Source organism: Pinus tabuliformis, chromosome 6 (assembly GCF_031772625.1).
Source record: "Pinus tabuliformis cultivar Carrire ecotype Pingquan chromosome 6, CPIR1, whole genome shotgun sequence".
Taxonomy (NCBI): Eukaryota; Viridiplantae; Streptophyta; class Pinopsida; order Pinales; family Pinaceae; genus Pinus; species Pinus tabuliformis.
This window is the reverse complement of record NC_142292.1, coordinates 896195585-896214804: the sequence shown is the minus strand read 5'-3', so window position 1 is coordinate 896214804 and position 19220 is coordinate 896195585. Positions and strand designations below refer to the sequence as shown.

The following is a 19220-nucleotide window of genomic DNA, read 5'->3' as shown; positions in this document are numbered from 1 at the left end:
CGATTGTGATGTGGATTCAGAATCCAGGGCGAGGTGGTCTCAAGAAAATTCCCAAAGGCATAGGAATCCCTTGAACAGTAATGGAGGGATACATGGTAAAGCCTAAGGTTGGAGATGGGAAAATTCCTCAAGGATAGTGAAGGAGTTTGGAGGCATGCAAGCTCCGTTTGGTTTTGTGATCTCAAGACCGGTTTAGGTGAGATCACAGTATGGCGAGGGTGGTGGTGGTTTAACCTTTGGATTCCCTTGTTCGTTAATGGATTGGTTTATCGCATGAGATCCCACATTAATGTTTGGAATATGGCATGGGGGTGATTTCCGAAAATAAATATCTCATTTAGCTAATCTATGGTCGAGTTGTTCGTGGAAGTCCCTAACATGGTTGGATTTTGAATGTGTTTAGTAAAAGTTAAGTTTCTCTTACTTTGATGAGTAAATGTGCTTGTTATTATGTGGCTTTAATGGTTGTTCTCTTATTACTATTTATCTAGTTATATGGCAAATCTTATTCATGGCTCTAATATTGGTTTAAATTTTAACTAAATGAATAATGGATGAAATACCTAATTGGTGTTAATACAACTAATGAGAGAAGGTAGTGACCCTTCTTGTTCAAGCTCAAATACGTTTTCAGTCCCTTATGTTCAGACTTGCATTCATGACCTATAGGTTGCATATATACCAAGTGTTTAGCAGAATGTCAATGTCGATTGGGGATGGTTAGGTCATCTCCTAGTTCAATTTTTTGGTTTACAAGCACTCTCTTCATGTCTTTTATGAGTTATGGAAGTTTCATAGCTTTCTGGGTAGAGGGTAAGTGATAGCCTTAGAAAATAGTCTTAATTATCGTAGTCGTTGGCACAACACTAGTAGAAAAAATCTACAATCGCATTGATGCATGGCTATGAGAGAATATTGGAACCCATAGTCACATGGAGGCCTTGGCAAGGGAGTGACTGGGTCTCTAGGTCAAGGAAAAGGTGAGTTGTCTTAGGCATTGGACACTAGGAGGGGTTGGGTTACTCCTGGGGTCCTATGGCACCTAATGGAAGTCAGTATGGTCTATTTGTGTCAACTTAATTTTCTTAAGGTCATCTACGAGATTGATTCATATCATAGTCACCCCTCATCTCATGTTTACCCCAGTTAATCTGGTGAAAGTGGGTAGATGTGAGAGGAGGCATGTTACAAGGTGGTATTATAGCATTGTTCAACACTTGGAATGGATGGGCTAGATGCATGTTGTTATGCGTGAAATTTCATGGTTAAGGTTATCGTGAATGAGGTAATTTCATGCAGTTTATGTCATAATGATTCCATTGGTATGTTATGAGGCTGACATTTTTCCAAGATAGAGCAAGAGATGTAGATCATCATATCAAGGTTGGAGCACTAGAATTTAGGGTAAGAGTAGATCATCATATAGGTGTTGTATGTTGGCACGCAGATATGTTGGTTAATGATTGTTATAAGCATTATGGCTGTGTACATGTCTATTAGTCTATGGTTGTTGCAGTTACATCTATGATAGATGTTAGTTAATCATTGTGATCATATGTACCTATGTTGGTTAGTCATGAAGGATAGTAACTTATTGTTATATGCATTGTGGTCATATGCATGGCGGTTATGGTTATTGTACTTAGGATCTTGATTTTATGTGTATCATCCTAATTTGTATTGGCCTATGCATATGGTTATGGTTATGACATTAAGGTACGAGTCCATATGGTTATGATATTGTGTCATAATAATCTAGATTGATTGTGTATATGTGATTGTTATGCATGAATAACAATTGATTAAGAGTTTATGATGTGAATGTGTTAGCTAGATATTGTTATGGATATCATGACCTTAATTATGTTTGGGTTGATATGTTGTGAAGTTATATCATTCTAATCTAGATTTATTGTGCAGACAAGATAGGCTCCCCTTAGATACAATGAGGGACGAGTTTGCTTGTGTCATCTATTTGGTGTTTGAGTGTTTCATTGTGTCGCCTATTTGGTATGTGTTTGATTATGTCATCTAGTTGGTGCTTGAATGCTTGATTATGTAATCTGCCTGGTTTTCTAGTGTTTGGTGTCTATTATGTTATCTACTTGGTGCTTGAATGCTTGATTATGTCATACGTTTGGTTTTTTACTGTTTGATGTCTATTGTGTCATCTATTTTTTGGTTTAATGTTTGACTAGTTGCATGATATGAGTTTGTATCTATAATATTGCATGAAGGAATGATCTTGTTTGAGATGTTTGCACTAACAAATATGTGCTGAGAAAAACTAATATGCACTTGAGTGTAAGTAGGTGATAGTTCTATCACTTTGTATTATGATTGATGAATGTGAGTTGATTTTTCATTATGACATAGTTGTTAGACTTGGTAAAGGTTGATTTCGAATTAATAGATACAATGTCTTGATATTTGGAACATGTGGTTGACATGTGTGTTCAATTACAGCACAACATGCTTGGCACATCATAGGATAACTGGTATATTGTTATATTTATTTATAAAATGATAGTTATGTGCTTAGGGCAGTATGATACAAGGAATTACATGGAAAAGAGACTGCCATGAAATCTTGGAGAAGGATTAGGATGAGATTTCCTTTGGAAGTATTGGAAAGCCATGGGGACTGAGTTATGGTGTTTGTTGCTAGTATTTCTCTTTTTCTCTTTTGTGGTTTGTTGTGCTTGATTGCAACTTTAGTTATGTTTAGTGTATGGTCATGCCACTTTGTTTGTGGTGTCGTATTGGTATTGGTTTTCATGGGTTTCTTCTTGGTTGATTTTGGTTATTTCCTTTTATTTTTTGAGGGTCTTTTGGATTGGTTGGTGAAAGAGGAAAGTTAGTGGATCTAGGGGAGAGATGAATGAAGTCTAATAGGTAATATAAGACCTAGATGAAGCCTAGTGCATGTATGAGGGAAACTAAATCCAATAGTATGATAGTCGGTTGGATTGGTGGGGTCCATTGGGGTAAATGGATAGTGGCAGGAAATTCATGAGAAAGGTAATAGGAAAGGTAAGGTAAATGGATTTGGGGCATTAGATGCCTTGGTTATTTTGGGAAATATTGTTCTCAATGTTGTTCATGTGTTGCACGAAAAAAGTGTAGACCTTACGACATCTGGTAATTATGCGGTCATCATTATTATGCTAATGTGTATATATGTATATATATGTATGTATGTATGTCATTGTCTGACAGGGTCATTAGGGATCATGATTTATTTATGATAATGATTATATATATGCATGTATGTATGAAATTTTTCTTACCGAGTCATCAGAGGTCATGATTGTTTTATGTTGATGTTTATATGTGTATATATATGTATGTATGTCGTTGTGTGATAGGGTCATCAAAGATCATTCTTTTGGAGGAATGATTGTTTATGCAGGTGAATGGTATGAAGACGTTCCTAGCATCCAGTGGAAATAGTAGCCCAAACAAATCTATGAGGTTAGTATGATGTGGATGTGAATTGATATTATGTGATTATATTATGTCTATGTTTATGTTATGGACAGGTAATGATGAGGGATACATAGGTGGAATGAAAGCAGTATGATCTGCAACATGTTGGGACAAGCATGGATAAGACACTAGAATAAAACTTTCTTGGCAACGAAAATGTGGTCTTAAGATGTGGATATCGGTGTTGTGTACATGTAGCATATGCACTATTTTGTACATATTATGTTTTGTGCATGTTGCATGTATGATGTTGTGTGCATGTTGCATATATAGTGTTGTGTGCAGGATTGGATATGCGATGTTGGGTACTGATGGTGTTAAGTAAATGTCATATCTGCACTGATATGTACAAATGGTGTTATGTACATGTTGTGAATGCAGTGCTATGTATAGTTCATGTAGTATACATGTTGTATACACAGTTCTATATACATATGGTTAAATGTACAGGTTGTACATGCAGTATTGTGTACATATTGTGCGGTGTGGATGATTTTACATGTGGTGTTGCATGCATGTGGTGCTATGTACACGTGGTACATGTCGTGTTTCCTACAGGTGGATTTGTGTACATGTTTCACAGATGGTGTTGTGTACATGTGGTGCTATGTACATGTCGTATGATTGGTACTGTGCACACATGGTGATGTGTACACGCTGTGTAGGTGGTGTGGTGTACATGTGGTGTTGTGCACATGTTTTGACGTGGTGTCATGTATGTGTGGTGTTATGTACACATTGTGTAGGTGGCACTATGTAAAGGTGGTAGGGTGTACATCTTGTACATGTGGTATTGTTGTACATGTGGTATTATGTACCCGTTGTACATGTTGTGTTGTGTATATTTGGTATGGGTTACATGTATTATGTAGTTGTTGTATCACGATATGTGTATTCATGGTAATGTACAACATGTATGTATATGTGTTGTGTTGTACACCAAGTGTGGGTGTATGTGTTGTGTTATACACTGGGTGTAAGTGTATGTGTTGTATTATACATCAGGTGTGGGTGTATGTGTGTGTTGTACATTGGGTGTGAGTGTATGTGTCGTGTTGTACACTGGCGGTAGGTGTATCTGTTGTGTTGTACAGTTTTTATTTGTATGTGTTGTAAAGTGTAATGGGATAGAAATATATGGGATTGTCGAGGCCCTTGTGTTGCTATTGAGGGTTTAGGTAGTTTAGTCCTGGGATACCCTTGTTGTTGATATAGAGGGAGGAGGCAGTTCAATCTGCAGATTCCCTTCTTTCTTAAAGAGAAGGTGCTAGGTGCTTTCTGGGTTTGCCAACCGATTTAGTGTGTACATAAAGGACAAAGAAATAAGGCAAAAACAAAGAACCATTTGAAGGATAAGTATCAGTATTTTATTTCAATTTTAAATATACATTTGACCTAGGATTATGATTTATGATGGTTTCATTTTGAGCTAATTGGATGTGATATTTTTATACATGGTGATTTGGTAAAATATATGTTTTGAGTTGTTGTGAGAAGAAGTAAACAGAATTGCAAGTGTACCTTATTGATGGGCCACCAATGAGGTATGATTGAATTTATTTCAATTCTTTTTTGTCTAATGGAAATTATATGATTGGTGAAGGAAAGCATGGAAATGTCTCGTTGGGTGGTTAAAACTGACTGAAATGATTAGCAACAATCACATAAGGTATTGTAACATGCAATGATATGTTGGTAAAACACTTCAAGGGAAGGGCCATTGTGGGACACTGGTACCCAATAGTTTCCATTCATTTCCATGAGCATGCTATGGCCGATATGATAGTTCTGAGGTAGGTATATGCCTTGGTTGTTTGACCTTCTGATGTGAGGAAGCTTTGCCAAGGGATAGATCATCCGTGATAGGGAATTTTGTGGAACTTGGATGGTGAGTGATTGCACAAAAGGGGTGACTGGATTTCCCGAGGGACTGTGTAACAGAGAAGGGAAGGCTAGGGAATGAATTTTTTTGGTCATTAGAATTTCCAAATGGAATCAAATGCACATTGTGAGTATGCCCTAGAACAATGAGCCAATAATTGTTCAGTGAGAGGACAAGTGGCATAGGATTGTAGCACTGGGCATTGGATATTGGTTGACTTTGGCAGTGGATTATGTACTTCTTGGGAAGGAGGTGAATCCTAGTATTACTTTGAGGGTGGAGGTTTGGACCTATGGACTCCCTTGTTGTGGATGTATGCATCATATCCTTTTACTTGTTGGTTGAGAAAATGTGCATATGTGTATACTATTGTAAATATTGTATCGAGCTAGATTTATCAAGCTCCATTGACATTATGGTTATTTTTTGGTTGAAGAAAATGTGCATAAGTATATGATGTTGTTATTGTAGATATCATAATGCATTGTGTTATAAAGCCCCAATACACGGTATGATTGTCATGTATTCAACAGGTTGTTCATTGTAAATACTACAACGAGCTGCGTTCTAAAGCTCCAGAGGCAGTATGTTTTTTATTTTTAGTAGCTTTGTTGGTTGTAGGTGTCATAGGACGCCAAGGAAGGTGTTCCCCTAAGGGGGATGGGTCTGTAACAACCTCCGATTAAAAGTTCATGTAATAAAATTCAATAAAGATAAAATAAGACCACGGGCAAGGGACACTTATTCCAAGATTAATGTTGGGAAAATTATCTTAGTGGGCATCACTTGATCTGTTTATGGATAAGGGGAAATTGGCAAAGGAAATTGCTAAGGTTTTGGAAAGGCAAAAAGGTTATTTTGGCACATTATTTATGAAAATAATGCAAATCGGGAGAAAAGGAAGGTGAAAGGTCACCTGTTGCATGTGAGGAGGAAAATGAAGGAAAATAATGGAGAATAGAAGAAAATAGAAGCCTCATTAATGAAAAGGCTTAAGAGGATTAGTTCATGGGCTTTTGTTAGTTTTATCATTTTTTCTATTTAGTGTTAGAATTTGTCTCAAAGAGGAAAGAACACCAAGAGGAGAAAGAAATTAATAAATAAAGAAAATAAATGGAAAATCAAGGAAAGGAAAGGAAAGGTGAGGAATGCAAGGATCAAGTAGCTTCAATGGGAATACTTGCAAGTAACAGATTCCATGTGTGATTTCCTAGTTGGTTTTGAGATGCATGGTATGTGCATGTTGGTAAATGGTTCTTTTGTTGTCATTGGCATGTATCATTCCATGTTTCGACAATGGATTTTAGCCTAGCCTTCCCATTTTTGGATAGCCATGGTGTGACCAGATTTTTCTCAGTTTGAGCTTTGGATTGTTGGATGGTTTCAAAATCCATGCTAAGGTGGTCTCAGGAAAATTTCCAAAGTCCTAGGATTCCCTTAATCGGTAATGACGAGATACATGATAAAGCTTGAGGGTGGATATGAGAAAATTCATCAAGGATGGAGAAGGAATCTGGAGGAATCCAAGCTCGGTTTGGTTTTGTGATCTCGGGACCAGTCTAGGTGAGATCATTGTATCATGATGGTGGACATGGTTTAACCTTTGGATTGCTTTGGTTGTTTATAGATTGGTTTATCCAATGAAGTCCCACATTCATGCTTGGAGTATGGCACAGGGGTGATTTTCTGAAAGAAATTTTTGATTCCCCCAATCTATGATCAGGTGGTTAGCAGAAGTCCCGAACCTAGTTGGATTTTGCCTATGTTTAGTAAAAGTTAATTTTCTCTTACTTTGATGTGTAAATTTACTTGATATTATACAGCTTTAATGGTTGTTCTCTCATTGTTATTTATCTCGTTATATGTTGTTTATAAGCATCATTATATGAAAGGTCTCAGTCATTTCTCTAATCATGTTTTTACTTGTAACTAAATGAATAATGGATGCAAGACCTAATTGGTGTTAAGAAAGATAATGAGAGAAGTTAGTGACCCTTCCTTTTAAACCTCAGTCCTCATGTTCAGACTTGCATTCATGACTTGTAGATCTCATATCTACCAAGTGTTTTGCAGAATGTCAATCCTAGTTGGGGATGGTTAGGTCAATTCTTGGTTCCAATTTTTGTTTTACAAGCATTGTCTTAATGTTTTTTATGAGTTCTCGAAGTTTCATAGTTTTCTAGGAAGAGGCTAAGCTGCAGCCCTGGAAAATATCCTTAATTCCCACAATCAGTAGCACAACACTAGCAGAAAAAGGCCACAATTACACTTATGTAGGCCTATGAGAGTGTTTGGGAACCCATAGTCATATGGAGGCCTTGGCAAGGGAGAGATTGGGGATCTAGGTTAGGGAAAATGTGAGTTGTCTCAAGGATTGGACACCTGGAGGGTTTAGGTTAATTTTGGGGGTCCTATGGCACCTGAGGTAAGTCATTAAGGTCTATTTGTGTCAATTCCATTTCCTTAAGGTCATGTAGGAGGTTGAGTCATATCATAGTATCCCCTCATCTCATGTTTACCCTAGGTAAGATAGTGAAAGTGGGTAGATTTGAGAGGATGAATAGAGAAGGATACATAGCCCACATCTAATATTTCATCTCCCATGTACCTTCATCAGGCCCAAAGTGCTTCGACTACACTTTAACCTCCTTGATTGCTCTGTTCTGGAGCATGAGCATCTTTCTCTGCAATATACATTTCGGTTTCAGCTAGAATTCACCTTCTGGATCCACCTACCATACAGACGAGTCAATCACATGATCAACATATTTAACGTACTTTTTAAGCAATGATACATGGAAAACATAATGGAATTTCATTGTTAGAGGCAGTGCAAGTTGATAGGCTACTCGTTCAATCCTTTCAAGAATCTTGAAAGGTCCACAAAACCGAGGTGCCATCTTAGCACATGATCCAATTTGCAAGGAGATCTTCTTAGGCTTAATGACAAGCACAGATATTCCCCAATGTGAAACTCCTTACACAACCTCTTGCGATCTGCATAAGTTTTCTTTCTATCCTATGTTTCATTTAGATTCTTCTTGATTACCTACATTTCTCGTTCCATTTCTTCCAACATATCTAGTCCTATCAATACCCTCTTAACTTGATCTCTCCAACTAATAAGAGTTTTACAACTCTGACCATAGAGTGCCTCGAACAAACTCATCCTCAAAGAATCCTGATACCCATTGTTATAAGCGAACTCTACTAGTGGAAGATATTGTACCTGTATGTGGATGATAAGTTGTGTTGAAGGGAAAATATGTACCCAAACATGTAAATAATGCTTTCCAAAACCTAGAAGTGAACTTAACATCTGTATTTGACACAATTTTCTTTGCGACACCATGCAACCTCACTACATATCTGATCAAAACCTATGCTACATCATTGGTTGAATAAGTATAATTTACTGGAATGATGTGTGCTACCTTTGTTAACATGTCAACCACAACCAGAATCAATTCATGTTGTCTAGATGTCCTCAGAAAACCTATGATGATGTCCATGGAAATGACCTCCCATTTCCACTATGGAATTGAGATTGGCCCTAGTAACCTACCTAGATGCTTACACTTTTCCTTTACCTATTGACATCCCAAATGTCTCACCACAAACTCTACCGCTTATTTCTTCAAGTTCGGCCAGTAGTAGAACTTCTTTACTTCAGCCAGTGTCTTTTGATATCCCACATGACTTAAATATAGTTTCGCATGAAACTCTATCAAGATAAGGTTTTAGAGCTCGTTGTCATCTAGCACATATATCTTCTCCATAAATATGACCAAGCCATTTGTTGTGAGATGATAGTCCACATCCTGTGAATCTATCCCTACACATGTACTTGTACCTGCTATCTTGCTGACCTACCTATAAATCTATCTAATAAGAACTCATAGCTACTATGTGGTTCACATGTATCTGCGTGCTAAAAGCATCTGCAATGCTATTCTCTTTACCTTTAATGTACTTGATCTCAAAGTGGAACTCGTTTACCATGGCCAACCATCTAGCTTTCTTGGCATTCATATTTGGTTGCTCAAATAGATACCTCAATCCATTGTGATCACTGATCAGTACAAATATTATGCCAAGAATATAGTGCCTCGACATCTTCAAAGCATGGATGATCATTGACAGCTCAAGATCATTTGTCGGATAATTATTATTGTGCTCATTTAGTTTCCTTGATTCATATAATACTACCTATCATTCCTACATATGAACTACACCAAGTCCTCTCTTGCAAGAATCTGTGCAGAGACAAATTTCTTCATCCAGATATGCAATCTTTAGCATTGGAGCATTTTTAAACAATGATTTCAACTACTCAAAACATGTTTCACATTCTTCTTTCCATTGAAACTTCTTACCTTTTTGTTTCAATGATGTGATATGATGTGTAATGTGAGATACGTTCCTGTTGAACATCCTGTATTAACCTACTAATCCCATAAATGATATTACCTCATCCACATTCCTAGGAGCTTCCCATTCCATGATAGCCCTTTTCTTCTCTAGATCTACTATTATGCCTTCATTGGAAACAACATGACCCAGGTAATGTAGCTTTGTCTAAAAGAAACTCCATTTGTTAAGCTTAGAATGCAACTTATTCCCTCTTAGTAATCTCAACGTTGTTGCTAAATGTTCAGCATGCTCTTCCTCATTCTTATAATATACCAATATATCATCAATGAATGCAATAACAAACTTGTGTAGATAAGGACGCAACACATTATTCATCAAACACATAAAATTAGCTGGAGCATTAGTCAAACCAAATAGAACTACAAAAAAATCATAATGTTCATACCTCTTCCATAAATTTTTCTTGTTAATGTCATCTTATTTAATGTGTCCCTGATCATATCCTCATCTCATGTTAATCTTCGAGAACACTGCTGCTCCCTTAAACTGATTGAACAAATCATCAATCCTTAACAATGGATACATGTTATTAATGGTCACCTTGATCAAATGTTTGTAATCAATGCACAACCTGAGAGTACCATACTTCTTTTTCACAAGAAATACCGGTGTGCCCCATGGTGATACACTTGCCCTAATGTATCACTTGTCAATCATTTCGTTCAACTCGAACTTCAGCTCTACCAACTCTCGGGTGCTCATCCTATATGGTGCTTTCGATTCTGGTGTTTCTCCTGGTACCAACTCAATAGAAAAATCCACTTCCCTGTGAGGCGGAAACTCTAAAATATCTATGGGAAATAGATCCCGAAATTTTTATAAAACGGGGTGCCTGCTCAAAAAATCCATGTCCTCAACTTCCTTAACTTTCTCACTAGAAACATTTACCACAAATAACACAAACCCTTTCCTGTGACTACACTACACCTACATACCTGTCACCATTCTAACTAATGTTTCCTTCTTCTTACCATGTAAGATTTTCTATTCTCCATTGTCATCCAAGCACTCAATAGATTTTCCATAGTGGTCCACCTTGGTTCTATGGAGATACAACCAGTCCATACCCAAGAGCATGATATACGAATACAATGAGAATACATTCAAATGTGTTGATGTAGATATACCATTAAACTCGAATGCACAAGCTCTTACCTAATGATGAACTCGCTTCATGGTACCTATAGTCAACTGTACCAACCAAGATTTTGCATGCACTTATTTATTCAAAACACATTTATCCACCAGGTTAGGATTAACATAACTATAATTAGATCCAGGTTCAATCAAGATAGGAACAAGTTGATAACACAACTTACTTTCGATATCGATGAAAATTTCATGGTGCTATGACTGCTTTTTATTCAACATTTCATAGATACAAGGAATGATTTGTCCAAAATCCCCCACTATCTGTGCTTCCTGAGCATTGTAGATCTTTGGTCTAACACCCTGATGTTGTGGACAATCTCTCCTACGATGATCTTTGCCACAAGTCCATCACTATATAGGCTTCCAACCTTTACCCTTTTTCTGCTCCTCAAACTAAAATCCTTACCCTTTATCAGATGCTTTAAACTTCTTGTGCGGTGCTTCATTCTCTTTGGTACTTGTGTCTTGAGGCCTTGCTTGTTTCTTACCCCATCTTCCATTATTCATTGCATTACCTTTCCAATATGGTTTATTCTCATATCTACGCTTTGATTGCTCATAATAATGCTTTATCTTCAAGATGGTCTCCTCCAATGATCTAGGCTCATCAAACTCAATCCTGTCTTTGAATGTGATCGGAAACCCACTGATGAATCTATGAATCTTGGGCTTCTCCTCCTTGAGGTAAGACACATATCTCAACAACTACAGAAATATGCTAGTGTACTCCTCATCGTTCATAGAGCCCATCTTTATCTCATAAAACTATTTTTCCCTATTATCTCATTAAGCCTTTTAAAGTATTGTAAACAATTTTTAAATTGTTTTCAAAGCATTTTAAAAATATTTTAAATTGTTTAAACCATTTTAAAGCATTTTAAATTGTTCTTAAAGAATTTTAAAGCATCTTAAATTGTTTTTAAAGTACATTAAATTGTTTTCAAAGCACTTTAAATTGTTTTTAAAGCATTTTAAATTGTTTTTAAAGCATTTTAAATTGTTTTTAAAACATTTCAAATTGTTTTTAAAGCATTTTAATATTGTTTTTAAACCATTTTAAAGTGTTTTAAATTGTTTTAAAAAAAATTAAATTGATTTTAAAGCATTTTAAGATGTTTTAAAAGCACTTTAAATTGTTTTTAAAGTATTTTAAAGCATTTTAAATTGTTTTTAAATCATTTTAAATTGTTCTTAAAGCATTATAAATCATTATAAATTGTTTTTAAAGCATTTTATTTTTTTAAAGCAATTTAAAATGTTTTTAAAGAATTTTCTTTCCCATAAAAATCTTTTTAAACCTAAGCCCTCATGTTTAGACTTGCATTCATGACCTGTAGGTTGCATATCTACCAAGTGTTTGGTAGAATGTCAGTCCCGGTTAGGGATGGTCAGATCAATTCTTGGTTCCAGTTTTTGTTTTACAAGCACTGTCTTCATGTCTTTTATGGGTTCTCGAAGTTTCATAGTCTTCTTGGTAGAGTCTAAGCTGCAGCCCTGGGAAATATCCTTAATTTTCACAATCAATAGCACAACACTGGTAGAAAAAGGCCACAATTGCACTGATGGAAGCCTATGAGAGTGTCTGGGAACCCATAGTCATATGGAGGCCATGGAAAGGGAGAGACTGGGGCTGTAGGTTAAGAAAAATGTGAGTTTCCTTAGGGATTAGACACCTGGAGGGTTTAGGTTACTCTTGGGGGTCTTATGGCACCTGAGAGAAGTCAATAAGGTCTATTTGTGTTGACTCCATTTCCTTATGGTCATGTAGGAGGTTGAGTGATATGATAGTATCACCTCATCTCATGTTTACCCCAGGTAAGCCGATGAAAGTGGGTAGATGTGAGAGGATGAATAGAGAAGGATACATAGCCTGCATCTAATCTTCCATCTCCCATGTAGCTTCATTAGGCCTAAAGTGCTTTCGCTACACTTTAAATTGCTCGATTGCTCAGTTCTGGAGCGTGAGAATCTTTCTCTATAATATACATTGAGGTTTCAGCTAGAATTCTCCTTCTAGCTCCACCTGCCATACAGACCAATCAATCACATGATCAACATCTTTAACATACTTTTTAAGAAATGATACATGGAAAGAATCATGGAATTTTACTGTCAGAGGCAGTGCAAGTTGATAGGATACTAGTCCAATCCTTTCAAGAATCTTGAAAGGTCCACAAAACCGAGGTGGCAACCTGGCACATGATCCAATCTGCAACGAGATCATCTTGGGCTTGAAGCACAAGTACACATATTCCCCATCTTGAAACTCCTTACACAACCTGTTTTGATATGCATGAATTTTCTTTATATGCTATGTTGCCTTTAGATTCTTCTTGATTAGCTGCATTTAGTGTTCCATTTCTTCCAACATATCCAATCCTATCAATACCCTATTAACTAGATCACTCCAACTGATAGGATTATTACAACTCTGACCATAGAGTGCCTCAAACATACTCATCCTTAAATACTCCTGATACCCATTAATGTAAGAGGACTCCACCAGTGGAATATGCTCTTCCCACTTTCATTTATGATGCATCACATACATCCTCAAGATATCCTCCAATATCCTATTGACCCTCTCTGTTTTTTTATATGTATGTGGATGATAAGTTGTGTTGAAGGGAAACTTTGTACCCAAACCCATAAATAACTCTTTCCGAAACCTGGAAGTGAACTTAACATCCATATCTCACACAATCTTCTTCGGGACACCATGCACCCTCACTACATCTCTGATGAAAACCTATGCTACATCATTGGTTGAATAAGTATAATTTACTATAATGAAGTGTGCTACCTTTGTTAACATGTCAACCACAACAATAATCGATTCATGATGTCTAGATGTCCTCAGAAAACCTATGATGAAGTCCATGGAAATTACCTCCCATTTCCACTATGGAATCAAGATCATCTCTAGTAACCCACCTAGATGCTTAAACTTTGCCTTTACCTATTGACAACCCAAACGCCTCACCACAAACTCTCCCACTTCTTTCTTCAAGTTCGCCAAGTAGTAGAGCTTCTTCACTATTGTCAATGTCTTTCGATATCCCAAGTGACTTAAATACAGTTTCACATGAAACTCTATCAAGATAAGCTTTGACAGCTCGCTATCATTTGGCACATATATCTTCTTCCTAAATCTAACCAAGACATATGTTGTGAGATGATAGCCCACATCCTGTGCATCTATCCCTGCACTTATACTCGTACATGTTGTCCTGGTGACCTGCCTATATGATCTAAGCCTATAAATCTATCTTATAAGAACTCATAGCTTCTATGTGCTTCACCTGTATCCCCATGCTAAGAGCATCAACAACTTTGTTATCTTTACCTTTAATGTACTTGATCTCAAAGTGGAGCTCGTGTACCATGGCTAACCATCTAGCTTTCTTAGCATTCAAATTTGGTTGGTCAAATAGATACCTCAATCCACTATGATAACTCATCAATACAAATATTATACCAAGAATATAGTGCCTCGACATCTTCAATGCATGGATCATTTGTTGGATAATTATTCTTGTGCTCATTTAGTTTTCATGATTCATAGCATACTACCTATCATTCCTGCATAAGAACTGCACCAAGTCCTCTCTTGCAAGCATCTGTGCATACAAAAATTTCTTTGTCCAGATCTACAATCTTTATTATTGGAACATTTTTAAACAACAGTTTCAACTGCTCAAAACTTGTTTCACATTCTTCTGTCCATTTAAACTTCTTACCTTTTCACTGGAATGATGTGATCGAATGTGCAATGTGAGAGAAGTTCTTGTTGAACCTCCTATATTAACCAACTAATCCCATAAATGATATTACCTCATCTATATTCCTAGGAGCTTCCCATTCCATGATAGCCCTTTTCTTCTCTATATCTATTGTTATGCCTTCGTTGGAAACAACATGCCCCAGGTAATGTACCTTTGTCTGAAAGAAACTTCATTTGTTAAGCTTAGAATAAAACTTATGCTCTCTTATTAATCTCAACAATGCTGCTAAATGTTCGGCATGCTCTTCCTCATTCTTACAATATATCAATATATCACCAATGAATACAATAACAAACTTGTCTACATAAGGATGCAACACACTATTCATCAAACACATAAAACTAGCTGGAGCATTAGTCAAACCAAATGGAACTACAAAAAACTCATAATTCTCATACCTCTTCCATAAAACTTTCCTGTGAATGTCATCTTCTTTAAGGCATCCATGATGATCTCATATCAATCTTTGAGAACACTACTGCTCCCTTCAATTGATTGAACAAATCATCAATCCTCAACAATGGATACATGTTCTTAATGGTCACCTTGTTCAAATGTTTGTAATCAATTCACAACCTGGGAGTACCATCCTTCTTCTTCATAAGCAATACCAGTGTGCCCCATGGTGATACACTTGGCCTAATGTATCACTTGTCAATTATTTCCTTCAACTGGAACTCCATCTCTACCAACTTCGAGGTGCTCATCGAGTATGGTGCTTTTGATTCTGGAATTTCCCCTGGTACCAACGCAATAAAAAGGTCCACTTCCTTGTGAGGCAGGAACTCTAAAATATCTGTGGGAAATACATCCTGAAATTTCTATAAAACTGGGTACCTACTCAAAAAATACGCATCCTCAATTTCCTTACCTTTCTCACTAGAAACATGTACCACAAATAACACACACCCTTTCCTACGAGTACACTTCACCTGCATAGTTGTCACAATTCTAACTAATGTTTCATTCTTCTTACCATGTAAGATTGTCTGTTCTCCATTGTCATCCAAGCACTCAATAGCTTTATCATAACGGTCCACCTTGGTTCTATGGAGATACAACCAGTCCATACACAAAATCATGATATACGAATCCACGAAAATACATTCAAATGTGTTGATGTAGATATACCATTCAACTCGAATGCATAGGCTCTTACCCAATGATGAACTCGCTTCTTAGTACCTATAGCCAACTGTACCAACAAAGATTTTTCATGCACTTCTTTATTCAAACAACATTTATCCACCAGGTTAGGATTAACATAATTATAATTAGATCTAGGTTCAATCAATATAGAAACAACTTGATCATACAACTTACTATCCATATCGATAACAGTTTCATGGTGATATTCCTGCTTGTTATCCAATGTTGCATAGATACGAGGAATGATTTGTCCAAAATCCCCCACTATCTGTGCTTCCTGAGCATTGTAGATCTGTGGTCTACCACCCTGACATTGTGGAAAATCTCTCCTGCAATGATCTTTGCCACAAGTTCATCATTGTATAGGCTTCCAACTTGCACCATTTTTCTACTCCTCAAAATAAAATCCTTGCCCTTTGTTAGATTCATTGAACTTCTTTTGTGGTGCATCATTCTATTTTTTACCCGTGTCTTGAGGCCTTGCTTGCTTCTTATCCCATCTTCATTTATTCATTGCGTTACCTTTCCAATCTGGTTTATTCTCATATCTATGCTTTGATTGCTGATAACAATTCTTTATCTTCAGGACGGTCTCCTTCAATGATCTGGCCTCATCAAACTCAATCCTACCTTTGAATGTTATCAATAACCCATTGATGAATCTATGAATCTCGACCTTATCCTTCTTGAGGTAAGGAACATATCTCAACAACTCCAAAAATATGCTAGTGTACTCCTCATCGGTCATAGAGCCCACCTCGATCTCATAAAACTCTTTTTCTTTCTAGGTGAAGACAAGAATGTTGTGTCTATCATGTCTCTTCATTTCCATTCATGGCCTTCACCTAGACTTACCACTGTTAGTCTTGGTCTAGTGCTTGACACGTGAAATAGAAAAACACAACTGTCACTCCTTTGTAATCAAGAGTGATCTAATTCAAGCCCCCTCTTGATGAGCGACTTGTAAGAGCACCCTCTTAGCTAGGGACACCTTCTTCTTCGTGGGTCCTTCATTTGCTTGATCAACTACTTTCCTTGATGTCATGAAAGTTAGTTGAGATTATTTCTTGTAGGGCAACAATCATCAATCACTTTCCTCCTTAGTTCATCATGTCATTCCTTTCTGTATGGAGTGTGGCCTTCTTCATATATGGAACCTTCATCATTTGACTACTTCTTTCTCATCATGCTTCTTCCATTCATCACATCAATTCTAGTTGTACTTGTAATTAGCCCTGCATGAAATTATCCAGATATTATTAAAGAAATAAAATATATCATTAAATCAAATCATAGCTTACTAGGTGGCTCTTCATCATGACATCTTTCTTTAGGTATCAGCATCCTTCATTCATGTTGACACATCTCCCAAAGATATCCATAGTCAAGGGTCTACATATTTTCCATGAGAGTCTTCATATATTTCCGAGAGATTTTTTAGTCAAGTATTATTAATAGTTTTGGATGTTGATTGCCTTCATTAGAGTTTCATTTCTCACAATCTATTCCTTCCTTACATATTCCCAGGTGTCTTTTAGAGTTTTCTAATCAGAGTTATGTAATTGTAGTCAACCACCTCATATTTCATATGAGAACATATTATGTTGATTTCAATTGGTGTGACTTATGTCTTTCTGCATCCTTTTAGAGGAGGAGATCCTTTTTATTTTGATCTTGCTTTTCAAGATAAAATTATTGATCTGCAACCATGTGACATGACATTATAAAGCTTAATTACAAGTATACATACAATTTTACCTTTAGGTTGTCCAAGATTCTTTTAACAACTTCATTGATTGAAATATATTCAACCCCTTGAACTTATCTTACGTCATCACAACATTATTCATGACCTCCATAGGTTGGAGTTTCTATTGAAACACTTTCTTCATCCCTGGATTAGTGAATCTTCTAGTGAATATTCCATCATGGAATCTTGAGTATCTTAAATATCTTTTATGAGATAATAGGGAAAAAGAGTTCTTCGAAATTGAGTTTAAAGTAGTTTCACCCCTAATGTTGAATCTTAGGTTTCCCTTAAGCAACTTGTGTGCATTTCTTGTAGAAGTTTGTTACTTTGGAGTTGTGCAGGCAATTAGTTTTAAGAGGGATTTAAGAGGGAATCTTTTAGTTTTCTAGTTATCATTGAATGGAACAAAAATATATGACTTGCATGTGAGTTTCTATTGAAACACTTGCTTCATCCTTGGATCAATGAGTATTCTAGTGAAGATTCCATCAAAGAATATTGAGGATATTAAATATCCTTATTCAACAGATATTTCCCTTTTGTTTGCTTTAAACTCAATTTTGAAGAACTATTTTTCCCTGTTGTCTCATAAAACTCTTTTTCCCTATTATCTTCACCTGGAAAGAAAAAGACACTTATTCTTGAATAGTCTCTTAAATTCACTTCAAGTCAACTCCTCCTCGTAAATATCTCTAATGTTCTTTACATCTTCCCACCATATATATGCTTTACCTTTAAGATAGAATGTAGTTATTATGGCCTTCATGTTCTCTAAGTAATCGTGCAATTTTACGCACTTATTCATTCCAGGCAACCATGCCTCTACATCTTGTGTTTTCTTCATGTCCCCATCAAATGTAGGTAGATTTTCTTTCTTGAACTCATCCAAAAAATATCCCCTATCACTTCTCCTATAACGATGATAATGATGATAACCATGATACCTGTCAAAACCATAACTAGAATAATACTTGTGTCCATAACCCCTCCTATCCAAAGTATCCAAGAACCTACCATCCTTGATCGTGTCATTTCTATCTGACATGTTCCAACTATGGGGTCTACTTCTATAGGCCCCATTATTCATATCCTCCTATCCATAGATGATCCAAAGTTGTCCCTATCTCTACAATTCTGGCAAACTCTAAAGAATTATTGCATTGACTTCTGCTTGTTTCTCCCAAGCCTACATCATTCTATCATTGTCTACTATGAAACTGCTTATTTCTCCCTTCAAACTATTTAGTGTGTCCTCTAAGTAATAAGAGTGCCCAACATCATGTTGCTCATCTAATTTGTAAGGAGAATTTATGTAGTCTACCATCTTGCTAGTCATCTTTGATCTCTTCTTCCTGCAAGCTAAATCATGTCAAATAAACCATGTCATAAACAAACCAACATACCTTAGTATAGTTCTAGGGGGGTGTCTCATCTGTAAGACCAACCAAATTAGCACAATACATATATAAACATAATCAAATCAACATATAAGCATCTTTTCAGCCATTACACAATTATTAATGCCTGACTATGCTAACCACATAACATGACTTCATGCACAATGACCATCATCCAACCT

General features: G+C 36.4%; 1 pseudogene; it reads right to left on the bottom strand.

Annotated features, from left to right (window-relative positions):
• Positions 1-18686, bottom strand: part of LOC149261814 (uncharacterized) — a 33131-nt pseudogene extending 14445 nt beyond the window's left edge.
• Positions 18687-19220: the final 534 nt, after the last annotated feature.